Here is a 15,726-nt window from a genome sequence, read left to right on the forward strand (position 1 = left end):
AGAGAGAGACAGAGAGAGACAGAGAGAGAGAGAGATGAGACAGAGAGAGAGAGAGAGAGAGAGAGAGAGAGAGATGAGAGAGACAGAGAGAGAGAGATGACGAGGCTGAGAGAGAGGAAGTGGGGCAGGCAGACGAGGGCAGCGCCGCTCTTCGATTCTTTGCGGCCTCGGTTTAAACGGGTTGAAGCGCTGTAAGGAAAAGATGGCGGCCTCGTCAAGCGAGCGCTCCGGGCCACCGCAGGGTGTATCTGGGTCTGATGATCCCCGCAGCCAAACTCCACCCCGTCGCTGACGATCGCCCTGCTTTCTCCTGCACCGTCCTCTCTCTCCCCTCACCACAACACAACACAACACCACCGCTGCCCGGGGCCGCGCGCCACCACCATCTTGGCCCCTGATGGCGCAGAGCGAAAAGGCCCCGGCTTAGATATCACCCGATGACTTACTCCACAGATCTCCCTTCTCTCACACTGCCTCTCTTGCCGCGGCGCGCGCGTCACGCTCAATGGAAATTCCACATACCTCCGTCCTCTCTCTCTCTCTCTCTCTCTCTCTCTCTGCCGTGTACCAACTCAACGCCCGAAACCACGATCCAGGAGCTGCTCTCTCGGCTGGAACCAGAGGGTTGCAGGGGCAGAAAAATGAGAAGGGTGTACTGTTACTGTTATGCCACAACACCATCATACTTCCCACTGTCCTTTTGAGTACAGCTGCCCCCCCCCCCCCCCCTCCTCACAACTCCCCATACCCACCAACTGAACCTTGACGCCAGCACCCCAGCCGCCACTCCCCTGCCTTTCTCTCTCCCTCTCCGTCTCTCTCTCTCTCTCGCTCTCTCTCTCTCTCTCGCCCTCATTGTATGCTGCCACACTTGTCACATGGAACTGCTCTGGGATTGGGTGTTGTTCCTGTGACCTCTCCGGCTCTTGGAGTTGGACAAACTTTTTTTTTTTCCTCTCCCCCTGTCCTCACTCATGCACTCTTTCGCATTTTTCAAAGCATACTGGTGTGTGTGTGTGCGTGTGTGTGTGTGTGTGTGAAAGAGACAGGCTGTGTTGTGTGTGTGTGTGTGTGTGTGTAGCAGATTGCCCCATTGGCAAAGACAATAGTGCGCGTGTGTGTTCCAGGAGTGCGCTCGCCCCGGTCCACACATGTGTGCTAGCATTGTCCCCGCGCGGCCGCAGCTAGCCGCCAACTCTGCATTCAGAGGCGCCCCCGCGCCGTCCAGCCGTGCTGCCTGTTCACGGGCGTTTGCCCAAACGTGATCATAGCTTTTCACGCTGTGCTGCCAAGCGACACACACACATCTGAATACGCAACGGTGGGCGGAACTAAGGGAGCCATCTTGGTGGAAAATTTAAGCCATTTTGCTCAATAGGACTTTTTCAATATTAAAACGGTAAAGCTCTCAATTGCCCAGTAGGGTGACCAGGTGTCCCGCTTCATTTGGGACGGCACACAGCATTTTCATCTCTCACATGTCTCACATGTTGAGACGATGTCCCTCGTTTTTGATTGGCCCTAGTTTTGATTGGCTCTAGTTTTGATTGGCTCTAGTTTTGATTGGCTCTAGTTTTGAAAAGTCAAACCAATGCAGGACAGATGCCTTTCGTCGTGTCATCATGAGGCTGTCTTTGATGTCAATCCAAACTATAGGCACATGTTGGGTCAAATGGTTAACCTGTCTTTGCTGCCTATGGCCACGCCCACATGACCACAACAGGGGAAATGAGAAATGTTGAAGGGTAACATGAAGAGATACAGTAGCAGTTCTTCTGAGTCTCACAAGAAGCGTGTGGCTGCAGAAGATACAATCTGCCACACAGATAAGGTAACAGCAGCTGACATGACTAGTGTTTAGAGGGAGGGAAGGAGGGAGAGCAGTTCCACTAGAGAAGAAAAGTCTGAATAACTATATTAATATGATGGTGTTTTGAAGGCACAATCAGGCCAAGTGTTATCTGTTGTTGGAGAAAATATAGGCAGGGTTGCTTAAGTACAAGTACAGGAAAACCATTGAGTGAAATACTGTCCTGTTGACAGTATACAGTAGAGTCAGTATATTCCGATAACATAATATTAAATTTGTACTCTGAATGTATTCTGCCTCAATCCAGATTAATATAGAAAAATATTTTCAAAGAAGACTGAGGGGGGAAACAGGACAGACTGAAGTGTTAACTGTGAGCAGTAAAACAGAGCAGATAATGTAGCAATATTAAAGGCTGTAATGTGACATTAATGGGTCCATAATGTAACAATGTAACGATACAGGCGAGACTGACGGCACAGAGAGAGGTAACAGAGCAGACATAATGTAACAATGTACGGTAACTTAATTATCTAATGACATGTGTGGAGGAACCACAATGACACGACTTCCGTCGGTCTTTTGCAATCGTGTCTTTTTCCGATCACATTTTGGGAGGAGTCATCACGGCGAAGTTAAGCGATCCCGCTACATTGCGCTTTGGCAAAAAAGTGCACAAAAGGCGAAGTCACCCGGATTCACCTGCAACACCGTGAAAAACGCCGGCTAGTGGCAGTTGTTCACCAGAGTTTTTTGAAACCGGTCGGTGGGTACGAAGACAGCACTAAACTGATAACTAGTGAAAAGGTTTATTTCGTCATCAAGTCTACAAAGTACAACGACCAGGGCGACTATGAGTACACACACGTGACAACGACATTGTTTTACCCATTGTCCAAGTTCATATTCTGATTCCCTTGAAAGTGTCGGTGTCTGAGGGACAGAGTGTCACCCTTAGGAGCTTCGGCGATATCACGGATGATACAGCCTGTTTATGAACTGGATTGTGCCTCTGGGAATGTCAGCTATGGGCCCGGATTTAAAGGGAGAGCTTCTACATCACCTGATGCCTGCAAAGACGGAGACCTGTCTGTCTGTGACACTGACGAGGGTGCAGCTGGCGGACCAAGGCGATTACCATTACCATTAGACAATGAGACAATGAGATCATCACAGCAGTAGTTTTGACAGCTTTGATTTGTGCTGCGTCGGGAATATTTGGCTGGTGGCTGATATCCAAGTAGGCTATAGCCCAAATATTCCACCTGGAACCAGTGGTGCAGGTTCTCCGCAAATAGGCTATGACGTGGAGATGTCAAATTTGGCCAGCATGCTTATTGACACGGAGCTGCAGGGAGTTTGTGTGTCAGTTCAGATACTAACTGTATTTCAATGAACATCTCACTGTCATCTGGAGCCATAGTGGAGCTTCAACTTAAGACATTGCAAGCGCGTTTTCAGGAGAGCCGATCCGTCCGAAACCGTTTGAGGTCTTGAAATAAGGTGTGCGGTTAAAAAGCGTTGCTCATAAAAGTGTTCATAAAGGTGTTATTTATTATTTATTAGATTATCTTTCTGAACACAATGTTTGCTTACAAACTGAGACCATAGTCATTTCTCTCATATAACCCAGAACTGAATGTCATTAAAAAAAAATATATATATATAATAATAAGAAAAATAAAAAGCTCTTATGCATTCAAATAAATTCCCATACAAAAATCCGATTGACTTTTACACATAGGAACCAGGAAGTGCAGGGACTTCTGGGTAAGGCTACAAAAACACATCATCATGAGTTCTGGGTTATATGAGAGGAATTATTATGATCTCAGGCTGTACACCCAGCCAGCAGGTGAATGAAGAGAAGCTACACAAGGTTTGAAAGCTGAACTTTTGTAATAAAACCATTGACTCTTTAACTTACCTCCTTGATTGCCATTCCTCATGCTAGTGACCGGGTGTAACATGTACATCAATGCTTAACTGCCTATCAACTGCCTGACTGCCGGCTGAATTCCTGCTTCTATTGATATGCTTGTGTGAATAGGCCCGCTGTACTGCTGAGGCCTCAGTAAACAGTCTCACAGGGAACAGTCTCACAGAGCGATGACTAACCTGCTCTCCAGCTGAGTTGGACTGAGATCAAAGTGGGAAGTGGAGAGACGTTCTGGTTCAGATGTCAGGGGTTGTCTTAAAGGAGAAGAGGAAGGAGAGCCGCCTTACAAGGACGACGCGGAATTCCTCTCCCTACGGCCTGCAGACGGAGACGACAAGCGAAGACAGGGAGCTGGCTATCAAGCGCAGACATTTTCTAGCAGACATAGAGATAAGCACAACAAATGTTGACTTTTGCAGACACACAAACTCGCGCCCCACATACGCGCAGTCGCGCACACAGCTCAGAGGTTGTTTTATCCCTCAACACTGACTTACAGACAAGGGGCAACACCATGGGGAGGTCTTGCGATTAACGCCTCCCCTGAAACATGGATGAGCACGCCGGAACATGTCCTGACTCTGAGCCGACACTTGGCTCCCCCAGACTAAAATACAGACAGCGTCCCACAGAAAAGACATTTCATATCTCCTCTTCCATAAAGTTAATCAAGTTGTAAGAACAAAAAACCCTGTTTGAATACCAGAGGAGTTCATAACGAAAGCTCTTGCCAGACAAACGTAGCCTATAGCTAGCAGCGTACAAGCCAAGTATGAATACGGTGCATGTGCTATAGCTAGCAGCGTACAAGCCAAGTATGAATACAGTGCATGTGCTATAGCTAGCAGCGTACAAGCAAAGTATGAATACGGTGCATGTGCTATAGCTAGCAGCGTACAAGCCAAGTATGAATACAGTGCATGTGCTATAGCTAGCAGCGTACAAGGCAAGTATGAATACGGTGCATGTGCTATAGGTGCATGTGCTATAGCTAGCAGCATACAAGCCAAGTATGAATACGGTGCATGTGCTATAGCTAGCAGCGTACAAGCCAAGTATGAATACGGTGCATGTCCTATAGCTAGCAGCGTACAAGCCAAGTATGAATACGGTGCATGTGCTATAGCTAGCAGCGTACAAGCCAAGTATGAATACGGTGCATGTGCTATAGCTAGCAGCGTACAAGCCAAGTATGAATACAGTGCATGTGCTATAGCTAGCAGCGTACAAGACAAGTATGAATACAGTGCAGGTGCTATAGCTAGCAGCGTACAAGACAAGTATGAATACAGTGCATGTGCTATAGCTAGCAGCGTACAAGCCAAGTATGAATACAGTGCATGTGCTATAGCTAGCAGCGTACAAGCCAAGTATGAATACAGTGCAGGTGCTATAGCAAGCAGCGTACAAGCCAAGTATGAATACAGTGCAGGTGCTATAGCTAGCAGCGTACAAGCCAAGTATGAATACAGTGCATGTGCTATAGCTAGCAGCGTACAAGCCAAGTATGAATACAGTGCATGTGCTATAGCTAGCAGTGTGTATGAATACAGTGCATGTGCTATAGCTAGCAGTGTACAAGCCAAGTATGAATACGGTGCATGTCCTATCCACCTTATTTTTGAATGCCCCACTGTACAAATAATTGTGGGTACAATTTCCAGTTTAACGTGACTTATTGTTGCATCTTGCCATTTCCTTTGTTATACTCTGGCTGCAGACCCGAACCAGAAACTGGAGTACGTTATAAAAGTTATAAATATAGTCACGTTATAAACAACTAACTAACGCTGGGGGTCCATATGGAAACAGTGTTACTCGAAATGGTGAAAAGTTAAATCAATTTGGTCATTTAGTGGCGTTTTACTGCCATGTAACATAGCTAGCTAGCCGCTAACATTAGCCACAGTTAAACAATTAAACAAATACTGTGCATTTCATCCGTGTTTGTCCAATGATTTGCACGCTCAATGAAGGCGCGCGCAAAACACGAGTTAGAAAGTTTGCACATTGCACCACCCCTTGTCTGTAAGACAGCATTGAGGGGCTTAAACACCCTTTGAGCAGACATACACACACACACAAACACAACACACACACACACACACACACACACACACACACACACACACACACACACACACACACACACACAGAGGCTATCCTGAGCAGATGTCCTTAAACCTGCACCATGCAAAGTGCAGAGTGTGTCACATATACAGCACTGGGACACGGGGGGGGGGGGCGGATCCACCAGCGTATCAGATGACGGAAGCGGGTTTCAGCACACACACCGTCTGATAAGTGATTCATATCCCCCAGGCCAACCAATTGAGCCATGACCAGCATGCTTGTATGAGCAGTGAGCAGGCCCAGGATACTGCCGAGTCACACAAACTGTTTCTGAGCTAAACAGAAAAATGCTAAAATCCTAAACAACATTAGACAGGGTGAGCGGGTGTAGGCAGCGACACAGGTGAGAGATACAGTTGCCGTGCAGTGTGTGTGAACTCAATTTGATATGCACGCACACGCAGTCGCTTGCCGAATAGAAGCGTGCGGAATAGGAAGGGGAAAAAAGCGAGGGAGAAGAGGAAGAGAGGGTTAGAACGAGGCGTGTGGACGCTGCCAGAGGAGACTGGAAAGGATAGGTGGAAAATCATCTGGGAGGGGTGCCTGATATGGTTTGGGGGTGGGGGGGGGGGGGGGGGGGGGGGGGTGGAGGAGGGAGGCTGGTTTTTCCACTGCCAGAGAGAGAACGGCTAAATCAAATTAATTAGCTTCTTCATCTCCAGGCAGCTACTCAGGCATGCTGTACTGGCAGAGAGAGGGGGAGAGAGAGAGAGAGAGAGAGAGAGAGAGAGAGAGGGACAGAGGGAAGGGGTAGAGAGAGAGAGAGAGAGAGAGAGAGAGGGACAGAGGGAAGGGGGAGAGAGAGAGAGGGACAGAGGGAAGGGGGGGAGAGAGAACGGGACAGAGGGAAGGGGGGGAGAGAGGGACAGAGGGAAGGGGGGGGGGGAGGGACAGAGGGAAGGGGGAGAGAGGGACAGAGGGAAGGGGGCGGGAGAGAGAGAGAGAGCGGGACAGAGGGAAGGGGGGAGAGAGAGAGGGAAGGGGGAGAGAGAGAGGGACAGAGGGAAGGGGGTGGGAGAGAGAGAGAGAGCGGGACAGAGGGAAGGGGGGAGAGAGAGAGGGACAGAGGGAAGGGGGCGGGAGAGAGAGAGAGAGCGGGACAGAGGGAAGGGGGGAGAGAGAGAGGGAAGGGGGAGAGAGAGAGAGAGGGACAGAGGGAAGGCGGGGGAGAGAGAGAGGGAAGGGGGGGAGAGAGAGAGAGCGGGACAGAGGGAAGGGAGAGAGAGAGAGAGAGAGAGAGAGAGAGGGAAGGGGGAGAGAGAGAGAGCGGGACAGAGGGAAGGGAGAGAGAGAGAGAGAGAGAGAGAGAGAGGGAAGGGGGAGAGAGTGTATGCATAAGAGTATGAGAGAAAGCGAGATAGAACGTGGTGGAGGGGTGAATAGCCTGCTGTGTGTGTCCGCCATTCAGGAGGAACGGGCCGGCGAGGGGAGGGGAGGGGTGCATAATTATCTGATAAGCGTGAGGGTTGTTTTGCTGGGGCCGCTGCCCGGCCGTGAGGAAGAGGAGGAGGAGGAGGAGGAGGAGGAGGAGGAGGAGGAGGAGGAGGAGGAGGAGGAGGAAGTGACTGTATGTCGGCCGACGCTGTGTGCCGCCGCTGTGTGCCGCCGCCGCCGCGCTCCGGGGCGATGGTACTTCCTGTTTCTAGACAGCCTGTATTTTGAGGCCACTGTAAACAAACCCTGCGTTTCCTGCAAGCCTCTTTAAATAGCACGCCGCGCGCACTTCAATTAGAATCTCTGAGAGAAACGGGGGGGAGATGAGAGAAATGTGTCAAAGGGGAAAATAAAAGATGGCAATACGAAAATGTAACATCCTCCTGTGGTCCAAAATAAAAGGCTGTAATAATAATGGCCCCCCGACATCAGAAGAGGGAAGAGAAAAAGGGCAGGAAAAAAAAGAGACGGCAGGGGAGAAAAGAAAGGAGTGAGGCAGATGGTCAGAGGCAATGGCGTCGCGCCAGGGGGAAACACAACAGCAGCGCGGCAAAGAAACTAAACACCCTCACAAGAAAAAGACCCTCACAAGAAAAAGTGAGAAAAGAAGGAAAACTAGACAGGGAACAGTGGTAGGAACCGAGCGGAGAGTCATGGCCGACAGCATGCGGCCATCTCTGCAGCTTAGCGGGAGAACAGAGAGTGGAACAGAGAGCTTCAGAGAATGAAGGGAGACTGCTGAGAGGGACGAGGGACCACATCAGAGCATGCGTTGCATCCTCACTCGAAATGTGCGTCCGCTTTCCGAGGCTGTAGCTAATTTAATACTGGAGTGAAGATATCCTGATACCCTGTGAAACTAGAAGACCTGGGGCCATTGGTACCAACCAGGCCTGTGAATCTTCACTGGCCTCACGATTCGATTACGATTCATCTGTCAACGATTCGATTCGATTTCCCACGATGCGTCACGATGCATCTCGATACAGCTCCAACAGTATTGCAGCTCCAAGTATCAAATCCTCAATTTTCTGTACTATTACCGCACATGGCTGCTTTTTCATCAATTAATACAAGCAGTCAGATAAATATCAAGTCCCTTTTTTAATTTAAAGAGCTTTAAAATCTGAATGTCAACAGAAATTTACACATAAACGATTAATCTGTCAACGATTGGATTCGATTCACACGTCCGCATCGCGATGCATCGATTACACGATTAATTTTGACACCCCTAGTACTACCAACCCTGTCATGCCAGCTTGTCAGGAAGGGGGCTCATGCTCCAAAGTGAGGGTACATTTTGATGAGGGGAAAACTGGCAAGGCCATTTTCAAAGGGGTCCCTGACCTCTCGCCTCAAGATATCTGAATGAGAATGGGTTCTATGGGTACCCACGAGTGTCCCCTTTACAGATATGCCCACTTTATGCTAATGGTCGTTTTTGCAAAAAAACATGCAGTGTTTGCAGTATAAATATGTTTTCGACTATTCAATTTGAACATTTCTGCATACTGGGGTCCCTAAATAGTCTTGGAATTGCAGGAATTGGGTATGACTGGAAAGCTGAGACTCTTGTGGCTCCAATGAGCCGAATTGTATTCAAGTGCGATGATAGTCCCCATACTGAACGCACAGCTAGTCTGCAAATGCACTTGACGTATACTGTAGCTAACAGTGTCTTACCCAGTCTTTAACCTGGGAGGCAAGTCCCATCATACCGTCCGTCGGTCTTCACAGCGCCCCCTCTGGTCAACAGTCTGAATGGCTCGGGCTTGGTGGTCCTTCTTCTCAGGCAGGACCACTGTGTCAAAAGTCTGGCATAGCAGCGGATGCACCTTGAACTTCGGCACCTAATGGGTTCAAAGGAAAGATTTCAATGCTACTATGGAGCCCATAGTAGCATTTCATTGTGGTGAGACGACCATTTTTCCAAACGTGATCTCATCTGTTCATCGGGGACCACGCTTGGGAGGACCCCTAACACGTACACTATTTAATTGCTGTTGCCAGGCCCAGCTTGCGCTGTCGCTACTAGCGCACCCCCACTAAATTCAGTCATTTTGTTCTGGAAACGGGTCTGGAGGCCATGCAAAACATGACCGCATGAGTGGCCTGTTGAAGAGGGTAGATAGGGGGAAGGGGGTGAAGAAGATAGGTGAGTTGATTCAGAACGAAAGGCATCGGGGGAAAGACAGCGCCCGGGGGCAAAACCCTGGGGGAAGAGAGCAGTGCGGACAACTGAGTGCCGTAATGCTGCCCAGGCCAGACTTGGCTGCACTGGGAGAGCTCCAGATTAGTACTAAGCCGACTGCAACGTGAGGTGGGATCAAGAGCAATTATTTTAGCACCCAGATAGTTCCAGGAAGAGGTCGCAAGAACCTTCACCAAAACGTAGATATCCTACAAAACTCTTGCTGCTTCCCCCGATGATCCCTAGGATCTGTCTACAATTTTCTACAAAATTACCCAGGCGCTTTGCCAGTGGGGGGAAGTAACTAAGTACATTTACTCAAGTACTGTACTTGAGGCCAGTGGAGGCCGACGCTTCCTCTGTGGTGAGATGGTCCCTGGCACCCAGTTAACGTCAGAAGTGGATTCATCCGCTTCTGCTTCACTAAAAAAAAATCATAGTAAACAACCATTAGCCATTTTATGGAGTGCAGGGAAAGACTGCATTTTGAATAAAATCCCCCCACCCCCCTATTGCCAGGTCTCCACTTCCCTACCTACCCCTACCCACCCCCACTTCCAGGTGAACCACCTGAATGCAAATAGACACCCCATTGTCTATTCCAACAATTATACCAAGATAGATTAGAACTGTGAACACTGCAGCATAGCAGCAACTGCGAGGCACCGGATAACCTAGATGAGCCGTACCTGGGTTGGATCAACTACAACTACGTGGTGTCGGACATGTGTCTGGAAGGGAAAAGGCCATCGCCGCCCTCGCACTGGTGTTCGCCATCCGCAGCTTCCACAGGGCTCCTTTCCTCATCTTAGACATGGGTGACGAAGCGCTGGACGTGGACAACGCAACCATCAGAAAGGTGACCAACTTCTTCACGGAGGAATCCAAGAAGAACCAGCAGATCATCGTGGTCATCTCTCCGGAGGAGCGCTTCTTCAACAGAGCAGACCGTGTGGACTTCCACAAAGGCCTCCTGAAGCCACCCAGTCCCGTAGCCGGAGCAATCACGGGGACAGACGCCGCTGAGGGCTGAACCAGGCGGCAGGTCAAAGGTCAACAGAGAGAGAGAGAGTGAGTTAGGAAGTCAGGGGAAGGGCAGTTTATTTCACTTTGACGACGCGTTTCTCTCGTCTTCAGTTCTCATTGCGTTGTCTTCCACACGTGTCTCTCTGTCCCCCCCCTTCCCAACTGATGTACATTTACATGGAAAATGTTGATCACACGTTTGGTAATAAGAGTGTTTTTAGTGAAACGATGGTTCCTCTAGCTTTCTAGCTAGCTCCAGTTTCCCTTTCTGTTCTTTCGTCTTCCAGAGGCAGCACACAAGACACGACTGGTACTGAGTCTAAACACTGTCCAAAATGCTTTAAAACTAGAAAGGTGTATGTCCTGGTGATAGTAAGAGACATGATATATGATATTGTGTGTTGTGGTACAGGGAGACATGCAGATGCCTGAGTTGGTCTTCAGTGGATTATCTGGGGTTGATCATATTCTGTACTATGGAGAGTTGTTCTGTCATAATTATGGGAAGCTGAGCCTTCCCTGCACTGGATTTCTCCATGATGAAATGCCTACCCCCTGACCCTTTAATCAATCATATATTTCAGGGGAGGTCACGTTAAAAACGGGTTTATCCTCGAGTAGAGTAACGATTACAGTTTTAATATTTTTAAATTGTATGTTTTTAGTTGGAAACAATTTGATTTTGCCATTTATTTTTCTCTCATGCAAGTGCTGAATGTACCAAGAATAAAAATAAATAAAATTAAAATAGGTAAAAAAAAAAAAAAAAGTATATAGACATACTGTATAGTAGTTCAAAGTAGCTTCCACTCCAGCAGCTACAACAGTAACATGCTGCTTACACACTGATTCTTCAGTATAATGATCATGTCATATAAAATATCAGTCAGAGGGACCAAACCACTACTTTTACTTTAAGATGTTAACTACATTTTGCTGCTAATACTTATGTCATTTTACTTAAGTAGGACTTTTCCTTGTAATGGCATATTTTTACATTGCTGTATTGGTACTTTTACTCAAGTCAATGATCAGAGTATTTCTTCCACCACTGCACGTTGCTCTAAAATGTTTTCAGTGTGAAACGAGAGAGATGAGAATCTGGGAGGAGTGGCATAGGTGTGTAGATGATCAAAGGGAGGATAAAAGAAAGATGGAGGAGACACTTGGCAGGGGCTGACATCATCCAAAACAAACAGCCAAAGAAGAACAGGACATTCTCTCCGAGGGCAGAAATGGGCCAGCTTGTTCTAATGGGCTCTCTTAAAGAGCATGCTTCTAACCCTGCGTCACACACTTTTATTACAAAACGGCATCCCGGTGCATAACTTCAGGGGAAATCTATCCTAAAAACAGGATTTGCGTTATTCCTTTGATAGTGTGCAGGTCAGTCTTGATTGGTGAACATGAAGTGGAAACAGAGGCAAGACTTGACAAATCTTGGGGAGTATTTTAGACTAACAGACAGTGATTTTGGAGGGATAGGTGCCCAAAATCGTTGTTTTTTTTATTTTGTTAAATAAACGCCTACAAAATCTCCAATTTGTGGTCAGCAGAGCAGTTCAATCGTACGACATCATCACACAGAGGCCTTCGCTCTCCGCTTTCTAGCTTTGTGAGAGGGCTGTCCACGTTCACAAACATTGATTGAATTGTCTCTGGAAGAACAGGTGGATTCTGTCTTTTGGTGGATTTTGCTGGCGTGGGATGTAGGCTTAGAAACAAATAACGGGCTCCTCCTGCCCTGCTATGTGTCTGCAGTACCGGTCTCTCTCTATCCGTCCCTGCTTGCCTGCCTCTTTTTCTTTTTTGTGTGTTTGTGTGCAGCGAAGCCCCCCCCCCCCCCCATCCCGCCCCCCTGAAAACACACTCACTGTCAGGCAAACACTGACATCATCAGGCAAGAGCTCCCCCTGGATACATGAATCGTCACCCACATCCAGGCATGAAATCCTCTGTAAGAAAAACAAACAATAATACACAAATGCTGCTAGAAGGACAACAGCAAGTAAAACATCAAGATCCCAGATGAACTCAGGGCTGAGGTAGAAACCAAGACAGCTCTAAAATCTAGTCTGAACTGAGTGACTGATTTTATTTTGGATATAGAATAACAAAATCCAAGGGATGACATGCAAAAGTGTAAAAAAAAAATCCTTCTTTTGTGTGTGTTACAAATAACAATAAATAATGGGAATAGGTTGGCCCTTTCTGGTGGAGCCAGCCATTGTAAACAACCTGTGCCATCCACCCATACACTAAGACGGGGTCACACATTTCCAGTCTGCCTGGTGCCAAAATCCAGCTGCATCAAAGCACCAACCGCTGCTCAGCAGTGCCTAATTTATGCCGCACAGGGTTAACTACTAATGTGGGTGGATTTCAAATTGCACAATAGATGTTAATGTTTTGATTATTTTTGTAAGACAATGGTACATATCCTGCTGCTTCTTATCAGCCCTTGTGCAGTTTTTGCCGTTTCAACTGAGCTGAATACACAGGTTCTCTAGTAATTATGTGTGACGGCCCAGGAGAACCCTTCACGTTGGTGCTACGCATTGTTGGTAATGAGCCGAAGGTCAAAAATGAGTTTTGCAGGTATTTTGACTGATTTGGTTACTTTCATCTCCATAGTACACATCACGGCGAATCATTATTTTCATAAAACAAAAGGGAAAGTATTTATTTTTATGGTTTTGGTGGAATACCACTGTAGAAAATGTTGTGGAACGTTTAAACCCATTTTTCTCATGTTTTATTTTTAGACACATAACAGATTAAAACACTAATAACTTTTGATCCGAGAGCTATCTCAGTCATTCAAACAAGTTACGTATAGGGGAATTTCTAATTTATGGAAATATCAAAAAATGAAATGTCGAAATTTCACCATCTGAAGGGTTTCTGCAGGCCACCACACATATGCAGCCTCAGTAAAATTGATTAATTAAAATTTTGCTCATAATCTTTAATTGGATCAGATGAAGGGGCAGTATTTTCTTTATCAACATACCACAATTTGATGAAAATACAGCAAGACTTCTGTAATAATATAACACACCTGATGATCTTAAGTATCCACTGACAGTTGAATTCCTTTGTTGAAGCCCAGGATTTGTTGCCGACAGGCCTTTATGCACTAACCATTACCAACTTGGGACAGTAGAGGGAGCAAGGCTGCCAGTGCTCTATGATTCACTTCCGCATTGAAAATGTGGTTGTGCAATGCCTGTGCAATGCACATCATTCTCAGTATGAGCCAGAGGAGGGAGCCAATTGGTCAAGAATGACTCCTTTGTATAAGCTAGTGATGGTATTGCATGGCACATGGTGAACAAAGTGATTTACTATTACATTCCTCAATGCATTTCAAACCTGACACATGGAGGCTACTAGAATGTTTCAGTTATTAAAATTACCAGGTTACTCAAAAATAAAGCTGGTTTCACTCAATAAGGATACTGCAGATGTGGCATCTATCCCTGCGTCTGATCTCGAGAATGCTGCTTTCCTCTGTGCTGGACCTGCCAAAAAAACATGAGGGCAAAGAAGCATGTTCATGCTGGTGGCAGCATACTGTAAAAACACTGAAGTTGTACCACTTGGTGTTTGTGTAAGGAGACAGTCATTATCACAGAGTTCAATTACAATAAATAACGCAACCCCACAATCAGTCAAGGTGGTTCAATATCTTTATTTAAATCAAGGACAGGCAGTTACAGTGTATAGCAAATAAGTGACAATATGAACTGCTAAAAGAATAACAAGTCATCATTACACACAATTATCAACCAGCTTAATAAAAAAAAGCATGTGAGGATTATTTTGACAGGCATTTCATACAATCATAGCAGTGAGACACAGAGGTGGTTTAATAGCTGCATTGTGTTTGTCATCTCCCTTCCTTCACCAATTCCCTATCTGTATGAAGGCAGAATGCCTCCAAGGAGAAAATATCCAACACCTAAACATTCCACGGAACTGGTAGATGGAGTCTGCCTCTTTCAAGGCCCTTCATTGTAGCAGAGAAAGTGCTCACAGTCGTCAACACTGACCAGTATAACGTTAGCCAGTTACATGTCTCCTGTCCTGGGTACAACTACAGAGCTAACAGGATTAATCTGTTGTGTAACAAGACAATGGCATTTCCTAGTCCCTGAAAACGAGATTAATGCTAAATTTATGACCCCTAACCTTTTTAAGTAATCAGAAGACTTTAAAAGGCTAACTGCTATGTCAGTTGTATGATTGATCACCATCACGATGAAGCCTGAGAACATATCTGCCATTGACCACAAATGGAGAGCTTATTATTCCTAAACAGACTATGCACGTAACGTTAGTTAGCTAGCAAAATGGCTTCAACTCTGACACCGACCTAGAGTCAAGACTAACGTTACTGTGGTCTACGTTACTGGCGAACAGCCTTCCTCCCGGTAGTTTCAACACTTTTTTTTAGATCTTACCTATTTGTTTGCGAATCAAAAACACACGTAATGTTGTATCTCCACATTTCTTCTTGAGCTCAATTTGGTTTGGAAATGTGCAGCTAAGTGGCTAGGCAAGTTTAGCAAACAAGAATATTCCAGACTCCATCTTTCTTGTTCACAACAAGAAGCGTATAGTCAAACACCGCCATATTGAGTGGTTGTGGAACTCTCTGCTAGCTGTAGCCCGACGTTTATTATAGCACCGCTCGCTAGCATCCGATACAAACTGACATAGCATATCAATACTTTATATATCACAAACATGTTGGCAGTGACGTAAACAACCAAGTCAACTATAATATCACCCAACACAAACACAAGTTAGCTCGCAAAATCGAATAATTAATTGCTACGTTAACTTACAGTTTACCGACGTTATATCATCACGCTAGCCTGTTACGAAGCAAAGCTAACATCTTAGCAGTTAGCGTTACTCTAAAAACGACAAGACGCAATTTACGAATAAAATACAGGCCAACAGCGAGTAAAATCCACCTATTTAGAAGGTAAACTGGCTTGCTTGCCGTCGTTGTTGGCCACCTAGTCGACGTTAGCTAACGCGATCCCCGGCATTGTTGACTAACCAACAAAAAATAGATGGGAACGTTTAGATTTAACTATCGTTAACTGGTTTGTTAAGTTACGACAAATCACCTGGAAACTCAAGTTATCCATATTAGATGGCGAGGCGACATTGACT

This window comes from Poromitra crassiceps (assembly GCF_964638095.1).
Source record: "Poromitra crassiceps genome assembly, chromosome: 7".
NCBI classification, from domain to species: Eukaryota; Metazoa; Chordata; class Actinopteri; order Beryciformes; family Melamphaidae; genus Poromitra; species Poromitra crassiceps.